Source organism: Heterodontus francisci, chromosome 11, assembly GCF_036365525.1.
Source record: "Heterodontus francisci isolate sHetFra1 chromosome 11, sHetFra1.hap1, whole genome shotgun sequence".
Taxonomy (NCBI): domain Eukaryota; kingdom Metazoa; phylum Chordata; class Chondrichthyes; order Heterodontiformes; family Heterodontidae; genus Heterodontus; species Heterodontus francisci.
In genome coordinates this window covers 13,733,824-13,750,519 of record NC_090381.1, presented here as the reverse complement: position 1 = coordinate 13,750,519, position 16,696 = coordinate 13,733,824, and positions in this window count along the sequence as shown.

Here is a 16,696-nt window from a genome sequence, read left to right as displayed (position 1 = left end):
CCTGAGAAGCCATTCCCCCCAGCAGTATCCAAAGCAGTATATCTGTTTTGCAGGGAAATAGCCACAGGAGATTCATGAACTGCCTGCCTAGTCCTCTTGCTCTGCCTGGTGGTCACCCATTCCCTTCCTGCCTGTCGGGTCTGAGCCTGCGGTGTGACCACCTTTCTATACATGCTATCCACGATGCTCTCCGCCTCTTGGATGCTCCAGCTCCGAAACCCGGGCTTCCAGGAGCTGCAGCTGGAGACACTTCCTGCACACATGCTGATCCCAGGCACTGGAAATATTCCCGGCTTCCGACATGGAGCACGAGACGCACACCACGGCTTTGAGCTCTCCAACCATGACTTAACCCTTTAAATTAAATTAAACCTTCTGGAAGATCTTAATGTCCAATAATATCAGTTACTCTAGGGCCCTTCTTCCCTGGTCCTCGTTACTACCTAAAAAAAACACTCCTTACTATATTTGAAATAAACTTTAAACTTTTCTTACTTGAGATACTTACCCAGCTATTGAGCGCTATTCCCTCACAGCAGTGACTCACCAACCAGTCACCTTGCAGCTCTCCTGTGACATCACTGTTGGTTTTTTTTTTCAAAACTCCGGCACGCTGCCGCTGCTCTTTTAAACTCTGCCGGTCTCACTCAATCTCGCTCCTTCCCACTGCCGCTGCTCTTTTAAACTCTGCGAGTCTCACTCCGTCTCGCTCCTTCCCACTGCCACTGCACTTTTAAACTTTGCCGGTCTCACTCGATCTCGCTCTTTCCCGCTGCCGCTGCACTTTTAAACTCTGCCGTTCTCACTCGGTCTCGCTCCTTCCCGGTGCCACTGCACTTTTAAACTCTGCCGGTCTCACTCGGTCTCGCTCTTTCCCGGTGCCGCTGCACTTTAAAACTGTGCCGTTCCCCTCGGTCTTGAATGGCCTATTAACAGCCAATTAAGGGCTACTTCCCACTGCGGGATCTTACAAGTGGCAGGAGGGGCTTCTGCTGCGCGGGGAGGTCACCTTGTAACACAAGGCATCCTCACTGCGGGCTTTGGGGGGTCCCCTCCTCTGTGGGCAATTTAAGACTCACAGAGGTCCCCCACTGGGAACCAATTCACCCCCTGAACCCCCCCCCCCCTCTCCCTGGACTGCAAGATCACCCCCAGTGCCCACTCACCGGGGTCTTCCAGCTTCACTTACTTTGGGTTAGGAGGTTCCACCACTGGGCCTGAGTCCGAGGCCTCTGCTGTACTGGCAGTGGCCACTGCTCCCAGTGGCACTGTGACACTGCTGAGTTGCCAGCCCTCTGATTGGTCAGCAGCTCATGTAGGTGGGATCCGTATCTTTCAAGGGACGGGGATCCTGCCTCCTGAAACTTTGATTTAAAAAGACCAGAGGATCACTCCGGGGTGGGGGAGGGGAGCACAAAAAGGCAGAGATGGGGTTCCCGCTGCCTTTTCAACCCAGCACGGGGAGCCCCACATCCAGCAGAAAGTCCAGCCCCTTGTTTCCCACTCACTTAACCTGTTTATATCACTTTGCAGCCTCTTTGTGTCCTCCTCATTGCGAACATTCCCACCTAGATTTACATCATCAGCAAACTTAGATACATTACTCTTTGTCTGTTTGTCTATGTCATTAATATAGATTATAAATAGCTCAGGCCCCTGCACTGATTCTTGTGGCACTCCACGCGTCACAGCCTGCCAACTAGAAAATCCTCCATTTATCCCTACTCTTTGCTTTTTGTCCATTAATCAATCCTCTGTCCATACTAACATATTACCTCCAACTCCATGAGCCCTTATCTTACAAATTAACCTTTTGTGTGACACGTTATCGTATGTCTTTTGGAGATCCAAGTATGATATATCTACTGGTTCCCCTTTATCTACCCTTCTAGTTACATCCTCAAAAAACTTTAATAATTTTGTCAAAAACGATTTTCCCTTTGGAAAATCATGTTGATTTTGTCTGGTCATACTCTGATTTTTTAAGTGCATTGTTAGGACTTCCTTAAAAATAGGTTCCAGCATTTGCCGATGATTGATGTTGTTGTATATTTGTTTGGTATGCTGCCACCTTATTTAGTCTAGCTTAGAGAGATTCTTTAATCTGGAATAATTAGAACATTCATCTTTATGACATCATAACTATGCACAGCTTCACACTAGTCTGTGTGACCTTTCTGAAGCCATGCTGCATCTCTCTTCAAGTCTCTCTCACATGTGATCTCTTACATCACCATGGTAGGAGGTATTTTTTACAATATCTCAACACTACCCCTTTCAGACCATATGCCAGAGATGTCAGGCTAGCTGACCTATAGTTCTGTTTTCTCTCTCCCTCCTTCCTTGAATAACGTTGTTACACATGCTAACTTTCAATCCACTGGGACCATTGCAAAATCTAGGGAATTTTGGAAAATCATAACCAGTGCATCCACTATTTCTGCAGATGCCTCTTTTAGAACCCTAGGATGTAGACCACCATGTTCTGGGGATTTGTCAGCCTTCAGTCCCTTAAGTTTCTCCAATATTTTTTCTCTGCTCATACCTTAAGATTCTGTATTTCTTGTTCTGGTTCATAATTTGTGTCTTCTATTATGAAGACAGATGCGTGAAGACAGATGCAAACTATTTGTTCAATGACTCTGCCATTTCCTCATTTCCTATGATAATTTCTCCTGTCTCTGCCTCCTTTTTATATATTGTAAAAGCTCTTACAAACTATTTTTACATTCCTGGCTATTTTCCTCTCAGGTTGTATTGTTTCCTTTTTTATAAACTTTTTGGTAGCTCTTTGCTAGTTTCTAAAGCACTCCCAATCCTCAGTCTTGTTACTATTCTTTGCAAAATTATAAATTTCTTCTTTTAACCTAATACCACAGATGGATTTTTCTTGCTGAGTTTTTGTTATTTAATGGAATATATTTTTCTTGTACATCTTGAATTGTTTCTTTAAATATTTCTCACTGTTTATTTGCCACCATATTTTTTTAGTCTATTTACCCAATCAACCTGAACCTGCTTTCCTCTCATACATATATAATTGGCTTTGTTTAAGTTTAGGATTCTTGTTTGGGACTGGAGTATGCACTTTCAAACTTAATATTCAATTCATCTGTATTATGATCACTTTTTCCCAGTGGATCTTTTACTTTGAGATTACTAATTAACCCTGCTCATTGCACAGTACTAGATCTAAAATAGCTTTATTCCCAGTTGGTTCAAAAATGTATTATTCCAGGAAACTGTTGCAAAACCATTCTACAAACTCAACTTCCAGACTACCTTAGAAAATAGGAGCAGGAGTAGGCCATTCAGCCCTTCGGGCCTGCTCTGCCATTCTAAAATGATCATGGCTGATCGTCTAATTCAGTACCCTGTTCCCACTTTCTCCCCATATCCCTTGATCCCTTTGGCACTAAGAAATATATCTATCTCCTTCTTGAATATATTTAATGACTTGGCCTCCACTGCATTCTTCGGTAGAGAATTCCACTGGTGCATCACCCTCTGAGTGGAGAAGTTTCTCCTCATCTTGCTTCTAAATGGTATAACCTGTATCCCGAGACTGTGACCCCTGGTTCTGGGCTCCCCAACCATCGGGAACATCCTCCCTGCATCTAGCCTGTCTAGTCCTGTTAGAATTTTGTAGGGTTCTATGAGATCCCCTCTCATTCTTCTAAATTCTAGTGAACATAGGCCTAGTCGACCCAATCTCTCCTCATATGTCAATCCTACCATCCCAGGAATCAGCCTAGTAAATCTTCTTTGCACTCCCTCCAAGACAAGAATATCCTTCCTCAGATAAGGAGACCAAAACTGCACACAATACTCCAGATGCAGTCTCACCAAGGCCTTGTATAACTGCAGTAAGACATCTTTGCTCCTGTACTCAAATCCTCCTGCAATGAAGGCCAACATACCATTCACCTTCCTAATTGCTTGCTGTACCTGAATGCTTGCTTTCAGTGACTGGTGTACAAGGACTTCCAGGTCTCGTTGCACCTCCCCCTTTCCCAATCTATCACCATTCAGATAATAATCTGCCTTTCAGTTTTTACAACCAAAGTGGATAACCTCACATTTATCCACATTATACTGCATCTGTCATGCATTTGCCCAGTCACCCAACTTGTCCAAATCACATTAGAGCCCCTTTGCATCCTCCTCACAGCTCACATTCTCCCCCAGGTTTGTGTCATCTGCAAACTTGGAAATGTTACATTTAGTTCCCTCACCCAAGTCATTAATATATATTGTGAATAGCTGGGGTCCAATCACTGATCCCTGTGGTACCCCACGAGTCACTGCCTGCCACCCGGAAAAAGACCCATTTATTCCTACTCTCTGTTTCCTGTCTGTCAACCAATTCTCAATCCATGCCAGTATATTATCCCCAATCCCATGTGCTTTGATTTTGCACACTAACCTCAAAAGCCTTCTGAAAATCCAAATACACCACATCCACTGGTTCTCCCTTATCTATTCTATGAGTTACATCCTCAAAAAACTCCAATAGATTTGTTTAGCATGATTTCCCTTTCGTAAACCCATACTGACTTTGTCCAATCCCGTTTATGCTTTCCAGGTGTTCTGTTCTCACGTCCTTTATAATAGACTCTAGCATTTTCCCCACTACTATGTAAGGTCTGTAATTCCCTGTTTTTTCTCTCCTTTTTTAAATAGTGGGGTTACATTTGCCACCCTCCAACCTGTAGGAACTGCTCCAGACTCTATATAATTTTGGAAGATGACCACCAATGCATCCACTATTTCCAGGGTCACTTCCTTTAGTACTCTGGGATGTAGATTATCAGGCCCTGGGGATTTGTCAGCCTTTAACCCCATTAATTTCCCTAGCACTTTTTTTTTACTAATACTGATTTCCTTCAGTTTCTCCCTCTCATTAGATCCTTGGTTCTCTAACATTTATGGGAGGTTATTTGTGTCCTCCTTTGTGAAGACAGAACCAAAGTATGTGTTTAATTGTTCTGCCATTTCTTTGTTCCCCATTATAATTTCCCCCGTTTCTGACTGTAAGGAACTAACATTTGTCTTCACTAATCTTTTTCTCTTCGCATATTTACAGAAGCTTTTACAGTCAGTTTTTATGTTCCCTGCAAGTTTACTCTCATACTCTATTTCCCCCGCTTAATCAACCTCTTTGTCCTCCTTTGCTGAATTCTAAACTGCTCCCAATCCTCGGACTTGCTGCTTTTTCTGGCAATTTTATATGCCTCCTCTTTGGATCTAATACTCTCCCTAATGTCTTTTGTAAGTCACGTTTGAGCCACCTTTCCTGTTTTATTTTTGCACCAGACAGGAATGAATATTTAAATAAACACAAAATACTACAGATGCTGAAAATCTGAAATAAAACAAGAAATGCTGGAAATACTCAGCAGGTCTGGCAGCATCTGTGGAGAGAGAAGCAGAGTTAACGTTTCAGGTCAGTGACTCTTCAGAACTGGCAAATATTAGAAATGTGAAAGGTTATAAGCAAGTAAAGCAGGCGTGGGGCAAGAGATAACAAAGGACAAGGTGTAGATAGGACAAGGTCACAGAATAGCTGACCAGAAGGTCGTGGAGCAAAGACAAACAATATGTTAATGGTGTGTTGAAAGACAAAGCATTAGTACAGATAGGGTGTTAACGGATTGAAAATTGAACAGCCGCAAGTACAAACATGAAAAAAACAGTGGGTAAGCAAACTGTACAAACTAAGATGTAATAAAATAAAATAAACACAAAAAAAATATAAAAAAAGAAAAAAGAAAAAAATAACTAGAACTAAAAGTAAAATGGGGGGCTGTCACGCTCTGAAATTATTGAACTCAATGTTCAGTCCGGCAGGCTGTAGTGTGCCTAATCTGTAAATGAGATGCTGTTCCTCAAGCTTGCGTTGATGTTCACTGGAACACTCCAGCAATCCCAGGACAGAGATGTGAGCATGAGAGCAGGGGGGAGCGTTGAAATGGCAAGCAACCGGAAGCTCGGGGTCCTGCTTGCGGACTGAGCGGAGGTGTTCCGCAAAGTGGTCACCCAGTCTGTGTTTGGTCTCCCCAATGTAGAGGAGACCACATTGTGAGCTGTGAATACAGTATACTACATTGAAAGAAGTACAAGCAAATCGCTGCTTCACCTGAAAGGATTGTCTGGGGCCCGGGATAGTGAGGATAGCGGAGGTAAATGGGCAGGTAGTACACCTCCTGTGCTTGCAGGGGAAGCTGCCATGGGAAGGGGATGAGCTGATGGGGGTAATGGAGGAGTGGACCAGGGTGTCACGGAGGGAACGATCCCTTCGGAATGCTGACAGGGAAAGGGAAGGGAAGATGTGTTTGGTAGTGGCATCATGCTGGACGTGGCGGAAATGGCGGAGGATAATCCTTTGGATGTGGATGGGGTGAAAAGTGAGGACAAGGGGAACCCTGTCACGGTTCTGGGAGGGAGGGGAAGGGGTGAGGGTAGAGGTGCGGAAAATGGGCCGGACACGGTTGAGGAAAAAGGAAGACATATCAGAAGCGGTGTCATGGAAGGTAGCATCATCAGAGCAGATGCATCGGAGCTGGAGAAACTGGGAGAATGGATTGGAGTCTTTACAGGAGGCAGGGTGTGTAGATGTGTCGTCGAGGTAGCTGTGGGAGTCAGTGGGCTTAAAATGGATATCAGGACAACTCCCCCTTTTTCATTTTGTCTCTCTTTTCGAAATGTTATGCATCATGGAATATTTACTTTCCAATCCTGGTCACCTTGTAACCATATCTCTGTAATGGCGATTGTGCAGGTAGTTCATCCAACTTATTGTGCATGCTTTGTACATTCAGATTATTGCTAACATTAAGCTGTCCTACTCTGCTTATCATTACCCAAATCGCTACACGGCTTTATTGCCTCGACTTTCTCTTTAGATTTCTAAATCTACCTGACACCACCCCCCGCCTCCTGCCAGACACAGTTTTAGTTTAAAGCTCCCCATCCACAACCCTAGTTATATGAATCACCAGGACACTTGATTCCAGCTCAGTTTAAATGGAGCACATCCAATGGAACAGCTCTCTCTTTCCTGAGTACTGGTGCAATTGCCCCATGAATCAAAACTCTCCTTCAGACACCACTCTTTGAGCCACACATTTATTTCTCTAATCAGCTTGACGCTATCCCAAGTTGCTTGTGGTTCAGGTAACAATCCAGAAATTATTACATTTGAGGTTCTGCATTTTAATTGAGGCCCTAACTCCTCAGGCTCTCTCAGCAGAACATCATTCCTAATTCTACCTATGTTGCTGGCTCTATGTGGACCACGACAACTGAATCCTCCCCCTCCCAATCCAAGTTTGTCTCCAGCCATAAAGAGATGTTTTAGTTTAGTTTAGTTTAGAGATACAACACTGAAACAGGCCCTTCGGCCCAGCGAGTCTGTGCCGACCAACAACCACCCATATATACTAATCCTACACTAATCCCATATTCCTACCTCATCCCCACCTGTCCCTATATTTCCCTACCACCAACCTATACTAGGGGCAATTTATAATGACCAATTTACCTACCAACCTGCAAGTCTTTTGGCTTGTGGGAGGAAACCGGAGCACCCGGAGGAAACCCACGCAGACACAGGGAGAACTTGCAAACTCCACACAGGCAGTACCCTTAACTTTGGCACCAGGCAGGCAAGGCAAGCTTCGGAGATCTCGATCACAGCTGGAGAGAACAGCATCTATCCCCCTGACTACACTGTCCCCTGTCACAGAATCACTGAATCACAAAATGATACAGTGCAGAAGAGGCCCTTCGGCCCATCGAGTCTGCACCGATGCATTAAAGACACCTGACCTGTCTACCTAATCCCATTTGCCAGCACTTGGCCCATAGCCTTGAATGCTATGATGTGACAAGTGCTCATCCAGGTATTTTTTAAAGGATGTGAGGCAACCCGCCTCTACCACCCTCCCAGGCAGTGCATTCCAGACCGTCACCACCCTCTGGGTAAAAAAGTTCTTCCTCAAATCCTGCTTAAACCTCCTGCCCCTCACCTTAAACTGGTGTCCCCTCGTAACTGACCCTTCAACGAAGGGGAACAGCTGCTCCCTATCCACCCTGTCCATGCCCCTCATAATCTTGTACACCTCAATCAAGTCACCCCTCAGTTTTCTCTGCTCCAGGGAAAACAACCCAAGCCTATCCAACCCCTCTTCATAGCTTTAATATTCCCTCCCAGGCAACATCCTGGTGAATCGCCTCTGCACCCCCTCCAGTGCAATCACATCCTTCCTATAATGTGGCGACCAGAATTGCACACAGTACTCCAGCTGTGGCCTCACCAAAGTTCTATACAACTCCAACATGACCTCCCTGCTTTTGTAATCTATGCCTCAATTGATAAAGGCAAGTGTCCCATATGCCTTTTTCACCACCCTATTAACCTGCCCTTCTGCCTTCAGAGATCTATGGACAAACATGCCAAGGTCCCTTTGTTCCTCGGAACTTCCCAGTGTCAGGCCATTCATTGAATACTTCCGTGTCCCATTATTCCTTCCAAAGTGCATCACCTCACACTTTTCAGGGTTAAATTCCATCTGCCACTTTTCTGCCCATTTGACCATCCCGTCTATATCTTCCTGTAACCCTAGACACTCAACCTCACTGTTAACCACTCGGCCACGAACTTACTGATCCAACCCCCACATAGTCTATGTCATTTATGTAATTGACAAACAATAGGGGACCTAGCACAGATCCCTGTGGTAGGCCACTGGACACTGGCTTCCAGTCACTAAAACAGCCGTTTGTCATCACTCTCTGTCTCCTACAGCTAAGCCAATTTTGAATCCACCTTATCGAGTTACCCTGTATCCCATGTGCATTTGCTTTCTTGATAAGTCTCCCATGTGGGACCTTGTCAAAGGCTTTGCTGAAATCCATGTAAACTACATCAACCCTCATCTACACACCTGGTCACAAGCTCAAAAAATTCAATCGAATTTGTTAGGCATGACCTCCCTCTGACAAAGCCATGCTGATTATTTCTAATCAAATTTTGCCTCTCCAAGTGGAGATAGATCCTCTCCTTCAGAATCTTCTCCAATAGTTTCCCTACCACTGACGTGAGACTCACTGGTCTATAGTTCCCTGGCTTATCTGTACAACCTTTCTTAAATAGTGGGACCACATTAGCTGTCCTCCAGTCCTCTGGCACCTCCCCCGTGGCCAGAGAGGAATTAAAAATTTGGGTCAGAGCCCCTGCAATCTCCATCCTCGCCTCCCACAGCATCCTGGGACACAAATCGTCCGGACCTGGAGATTTGTCCACTTTTAAGCCTTCCAAAACCTCCCATAGCTTGTCACTCCCTATGACAATTTGCTCAAGAACCTCACAGTCTCTCTCTCTAATTTCCATATCGACATCCTCATTCTCTTGGGTGAAGACAGATGTGAAGTATTCATTCAACACCCTACCAATGTCCTTTGGCTCCACCCACAGATTTCCCCCTTGGTCCCTAATGGGTCCTACTCTTTCCCTGTTATCCTCTTCCCATTGATATACTTATAGAATATCTTGGGATTTTCCCTACTTTTACCAGCCAGAGCTTTCTCATATCCCTTCTTTGCTCTCCTAATTGCTTTCTTAAGCTCCATCCTACACTTTCTGTACTCCACTAATGCTTCCGTTGATTTGCTCTCCTTGTATTTGCTAAAAGCCTCTCTTTTCCTTCTCATCGTACCCTGAATGTTTCTGGTCATCCATGGTTCTCTGGGCTTGTTGCTCCTACCTATTACCCTCGAGGGAACATGTTGGGCCTGCACCCTCCCCATTTTACTTTTTGAATGCCCCCCACTGCTCTTCTGTAGATTTCCCAACAAGTAACTCTTTCCAGTCTACTTTGGCCAGATCCTGCCTTATTTTACTAAAATTCGCTCTCCCCCGATCCAAAACCTTTTTTTGCAACTTGTCTATTTCTTTCTCCATAACAAGCTTAAATTTTTCACTTCCCCACTTGAATAACTTCCTACACCAAGGAGCCATGGTCAGTTTGCTCATCGACCCTGCAATCCTTGTTCTTATCCAAAAAGGAGGTGCAGTAACCTTTTATGTGACGTCTTATCAAATGCCTTTTGGAAATCGAAATATACTATATCTATTGGTTCCCCTTTGCCCACCCTGCTTGTTACATCCTCAAAGAATTCTAATAAATTTGTCAAACATGATTTCCCTTTCATAAAACCATGCGTGAACCAAGGCAGTGAGTAGTAGCAGGCTGTTTGACTGGGGGGAGCATTACAATCATGACCAATCCTCTCACTCCCTCCTCAGAAATACACACCGGGGGTCACTGGAAGCAGCCAGGGAATGTGAAGCCATGGTGAAGCACAGGGGAGGTGCTGCCTAGGCTGAGATTAGCTGACTCTGTACAGTCAGGCGACTGTGCTGGGGATCCTCTGGCCCATGTGACCTCAGGTTCCTTTAACCATCAGATCACTATTCTCATTTTATTTTTTAAATAAAATATTAGATTGCCTTTTGTAGTTTTTGTTAGTGTGGAGCAGCATTTATCACATCGTACAGTCTTTGTTTAAGAAGTAGTGTGGAGTTATTCTATGTTAATCCGTGCCCTGGTGCCCATACTCTGCAGTCATTCTTCAGATATTGTTAGATTGGTTGACCCTCTTATTTGAACTTCACTGACTCTGAGAGCCATTACCAGAGCAAGGGAGACACAGGTTTAATTTACAGACACAAACCCATTCCAACAGATTAGAAGAAAGTGCTTTGTCTCTTGTGAAGGGAAATGCTAATGGAAATGTGGCAGATGACAATCCAGTTCGAATGTGTAGCTGGTCTGTCAACTTCTGAGAACAAACTGTAGAAATTAAAGCTTTTAGAGCACACCCATCGCAGGCTTCTGAGATATAACACAGAAAAAGATATAACACAGAAAAAAAATATAACACAGAAAAAGATTTAACCAGTTCCTTCTGCTTGTAGTAATATAGATTTCCAACATATTCCCTTCCATTTCAGTTCTCCAGCATTTACCGGTTTCCTTTTTTAAAAACATATCAGTGCATTTATATAGCGCTTTCCACATCCTCAAGGCACCCAAAGTGCTTTAAAATTTTTTACAGCTAATAATGTCAATTTTTGCAGAGTTCCTGGTGTGGGTCACAATCCTGCTGGAAACTACATGCTGACGCACTGGGTTGGACTGGCTGTGATGTTCCCTGGAGTCGAATAGGCTGCTTGTACATGAAGAATGACTGGATAGAGAGGGCTGGTGAGTGTGGAAGCTGGCAGCCAGTCTGAGCATCAGAAGCATATGGCAGGAAATCGGAGAAGGGAATAAAATCAACAAATGGCATACGTCATGTTTCTGATGCCAGTCAATCATTAAAGCAAAAATTTTCTGCTTCACTCCTTTTTCTGTTCCTTTTAATCAGCCGTTGGGCAGGGGGCAGGCAGGGGGCATATGGGCAGGTGTCTCATTCTAAGGGTAATTTGCTAAAATTAGACCCATCAGATGCACGATTGTGATGTCGTGCAGTTGGTTGGAACTTGGAGAATGAGCCTATACAGATTGGCACTGTCATTATTTCCACACTCCAGCTCATATGTTGACATTTTAATTAACGTGCTTCTCATGTGGAATGTATGTAATGAGCAAATGCTGTATCCCTGACAAAAGCGAGCTGTTTCATGCCAGAATTCATTAGTAACAGCTGTGAGGAATAACATGGCCAGAACAGTAACTGATTGTAGGGCCTGCACCCTTCCCTCTGATTGGACCTTCCCAATGGCAATGTAGAACTCCCCAAGTCTTCACATTCTTACAGTGCTGGCAGACTGCAAGCAAACTCTAGGATAAAGAAATAACATCACCCAGAGCTCAGTGATGACTGACTCCCCTCTGTTCTCAATAGTGAGCCACAGTTCCACATGAGCAATCTGCAGCTCCCACTATCCTGTGGTTCACCCTGATTCAGAAGGTTGTGGGTTGTAATCCCACTCAAGGGCTTGAGTGCCTAATCTAGGCTGACACTCCAATGCAGTGCTGAGGGAGTGTTCGTATAAATGAATTCTTCACCCATGTCCTCCTGACAATCTGTCTCTCTGCTGACCTGATCTACCTGCCTGAGCTTTTGATTTGTGTTGGCATACCTTTTATTGCATTTGCCATCCTGTCTTGCAGACATTCTCTCTGCATCTGATCTGCCACCATTCCTGTGTGCAGTATCTGAGCACGGCCTTCTGCACTGCCTTGCCCAATGTCCTCACATGCCACAAGCTTTGCAATGGCCCTGGTAGGCCGGACAACTGCAAATTGGGTGAGACTTAGCAGACTTCTGAGCCTTGGTTACCATAATGATTGTTGTAGCTGCCTCAATGCTTGTAACTGTTGGTGCCCAGCCCTGATGGCTTCAAATTTCCTTCCATCATTGATCAGTGCATCTATGGTGTGCCCTTTCTTCTTTTCAGCAGACCTTTTTGAAAGTCCTCTAATGGGGCAGATGCGATTAATAGCTCTATAATCTGTTCTGACAATTCAATGTCAGTGGTGTCACAATATTGAGCTTTGTCTCAGCACCTTACATCAAACTGGCCAATGGATTCATCTTGCCTTTGCAGGCCAGTCACAAGCTCAAGCCTGTGTACTTGAAAAATTACCTTCACCTTGAGTTGATGCTCCAGGAATGTCCATAGCTTGCTAGGGTTCTTCTGATCCTCAGCTGTCAATCCTGATGTATTGATCCATTGCAGGCCTTCATTGCCCAGTGCAATCTTAATCTTGGTAGCTTGTTTCTCTGGTTCACTCACCTCTTGATCCAGGAAATGCAGCTCCATTCACTGTCAAAACAGTTTAAATTCAGATGCTAAGTCCGATGCCTTCTAATCTATCACTGTATATCTGAAAGCCATTGGCGTAATGATCCTGTTTTTTAAAAATATAAATATAAGACTTTTTTACAGGTTGTCTTTTTCACAGGCGCACTTTTTTCTGGTTTGGACAGATTAGTTTTCTGCAGTCCTGCCCCTTTATGAGTGAGATAGCTGCTTTCTGTTTGCTCAGCTTATTTTTTTTAAACTGAGATTTTTTTAACCTGCAGTTTTTTTTCTGCAAGAAGTTTCAGCTTGCAATACTGACAGCTGCCACAATCAGACTCTCTTACTGTGCACAGGACCTTCAGTGGCACTGTTGGGTTCTTTCTACTCTTTTCATCTTAGGCTCCACTACAAGGCAAAAAAGGGAAAGCTAAAACAATAAGGGCTTCAGCTGCTGCTTTTCAAATTTTTCAATCCACTGCTAGATTAGGTGAAAGCTCCGATCCCCTGGAAAATTGCCTACTGTACTCATAGAATTTAACACTTTCTGTGGTCATGTCTGTTCTCCTAATGCACTGTATTGCTGTGGGAAGTCCTGTCGGATCTTCAGTCACTCCAGGTAAGCAACCTGTTGTTCCTTGTTCTCTCTTATGCATTCTTCAGAAAAAAATCAAACATTTCCACGATGTAATATTTGATGGTCTTCAGAAAAATATGTCCCAAACATTGCCACCATGTAATATTATTTTTCCCTTTGGTATGTGAATAATTGTAAGACTCACGTATCTACAATAATATCCAAAGAAAATGTGGGTTTTATTATGACTTAACTAGAACATAAATATACATAAAGCTATTGCACAAACCACACCACACCTTGTCAGGCTCCACTCACTACTCCCTGGTCATGTGTGACATGACATCACTTCCTCTGGTGATCTTCACTTACAGCTCTTAAAATCAACCACCCATTTATACTAATCCTACACTAATTCCATATTCCTACCACATCCCCACCTGTCCCCTATATTTCCCTACCACCTACCTATACTAGGGGCAATTTATAATGGCCAATTTACCTATCAACCTGCAAGTCTTTGGCATGTGGGAGGAAACTGGAGCACCCGGAGGAAACCCACGCAGACACAGGGAGAACTTGCAAACTCCACACAGGCAGTACCCAGAATTGAACCCGGGTCGCTGGAGCTGTGAGGCTGCGGTGCTAAACTCTGCGCCACTGTGACACCCTATATGGCGAGGTCTATGAATTGTCACAATACATGAAGTCAATAATTCACCGAAGATGGTACAAAATATCCAAGTTCAGTGTATTGGGTCGGTCCATGTTAAGGAAGATTCAAATGCTGAGAGTCTTGACACAAAGAGGCGATTTGACCAGGAGCTCTCCTCGGGCTTCAGCCCATTGCAGCAAGTTCACGGAGGTCAGAGGGATTGCCGGTGATTGGTGATGTTTCCGGTCATCGTTTTTCTAAGCTTTCTAAACAAGAGAAGATGAAGGCATCGTATGACAGGAAAGCAGAACCTAAGTTAGCTTGATTGCGAGTAGGACAGAAAGTCAATCTCCTCAATCATGTGTCAGGAACTTGGTATCCTGCAGAGGTTGCAAGGCTATGCCACCAGCGCAGACTGAACGAGCTCCAGACACCCAATGGTGCGATTCCCAGATGGAACAGTCAGTTCTGAGAGATGTACGACAACACTACATGTAACAACCTTGTGGCATTGTGGACACGTTCAAAGACTAAGTCTGAAGATGAATGTATAGAGGTTATGAGCACAGAGGAAGAACATGTTAACCAGAGTTCCATGCCACCGGAGTCTCAGAAGAGTCATCAAAACAAGCTCGACTCTGGGAAGAGTGCACAATAATAAGGTTGGGACAAATAGCAAAACTCTTCTACGTTTTAGAGGGTGTTAAATTTGCATAACTGTAAATAACATTTTGTTTTAGTCATGAATAGTTATTCTGAACCGCAACATCATTGTATATTGTACATATGTTTTTATCTTTGAAAAAAAAGAGGCTGTTGTGGGACGACCTTATGAAGGGATGACCTTAAGAGCTGTAAGTGAAGATCATCAGAGGAAGTGATGTTGCATCACACATGACCAGAGAATTGTGGATGTAGCCCAGCAGTGTGAGATGTGTTGAGGTGTGGCTTGTGCAGTAACTGTGTTCTAGTTGTTATAAGAAAACTCACATTTTATTTGGCTATTACTTGCAGTCCTGTCAGTCTTACAATAGTTCACATGCCAAAAGAAGAAAGTAATATAACACATTAAGTAGCAGAAAGGACACCCTCACCACGCCTTCCACCACCACCCCCTGCCCACCAGCACTATTTAAAGCTTGGTTGCTGGTCGATTTCTTCTTGCTCTTGCAACAATTCTGCACAATTTTGGTGCATTTCATAGTTGTTTCAAGTTGCAAATGTCTACAATGAGTGTTATGGGAGGCACTGAAGGACTTTTCTCTGACTTTAAGACTTCTGCACAAACCAGTTGCTTCCAGAAATAGGTTCTTTGCTAAGTCTTCCTCTTGGAATCAAGCATGACTTGGAGAATGAGCACAGGCCACACAGCAGGACAAGCTCCAAGAAGAGGGAAGAGGACGAGAGGGAGCAGGGCTCTTTGCAAGGGGCTAATTCGGGTGTTCAGGGGACAATTCTCTGACTTAAAACTCAATGTGGAGCCATGTATGAGAGACTTACATTTCATTAAGACCATCTTCATTGAAACCACAACAGCTGCAACCACAACAGCAGCCTCAGTGCAGGGCAAGGACGGCATTGCCAGTGGATGTGAAAGTGACCCTAGTGATGAACTTTTATGTGTTTGGCTCCTTCCAGACTGGAGCTGGAGATATTTGCAGCAGCTCACAGTTTGCAGTTCACTGCTGCCTGAGCGAGGTCACTGAGGCTGTCTGTTCAAAGAGAAAGAACTTTATTTCATTCCCTCTTGCCAGAGACAAGCAAGAGGAGCACGCAGGGAAATTTGATAGGAATACAGGGGTTCCCAAGGTGCGGGATGCCGTTGACTGCATACACATTGCTATGTGTGTGCCTCATGTCAACTCTGCTACCTACCTGAATTGAAATGGATTCCACTCTCTCAGCATGAGGTGTGTGACCTTAGGGAGTAAATCATGCCGGTCAATACCCAGCATCCTGTCAGCAGTTGTGATGCCTTCATTCTGCAGCAGTACACTGTGCCAGCTGTATTTTAGCCATCACGGAAAACCAAAGGGTGACTACTGGGTGTTAAAGGGCTATCCCAGTGACAACATGGCCCATGACTCTGGTCCACAAGCCGATCTTTACGTTTGTAGTATGTATACAATGAGGGCCACACAAAATATAATAGAGCAGACCATTAATATGCTAATGCAATGATTCCACTCCCTGGCCCACTCTGGAGAAGCCTTGCAGTATGTAGCAGAGTGGGTCTCAAAAATCGTGGTTGTCTGCTGCATGCTGCACAACCTCGCCATCATGAGGGTGTGGCCCTTGCTACCACCTATCAGATGAGAAGCTGAGAAGCAGGAACATGAGGAGGAGGAGGACATGGAAGACAAGGAACAGGATGGAGGCTGCAACCTCGAAAATCCCTTTCCACCTGGGCTGTTCGTGAAGAACTAATTCAAATGCAAGACCAGTAACCTCAATCCCAATTTCCCATTCAACAACAGTCCATCACTCCTTACCTGCCCTCTGTCGCTTATCATCACAGTATCCTCCTGGTTACTTTTATTTATTTTTTCTAATTTTTTTTTTTATTTAGAGATACAGCACTGAAACAGGCCCTTCGGCCCACTGAGTCTGTGCCGACCATCAACCACCCATTTATACTAATCCTACACTA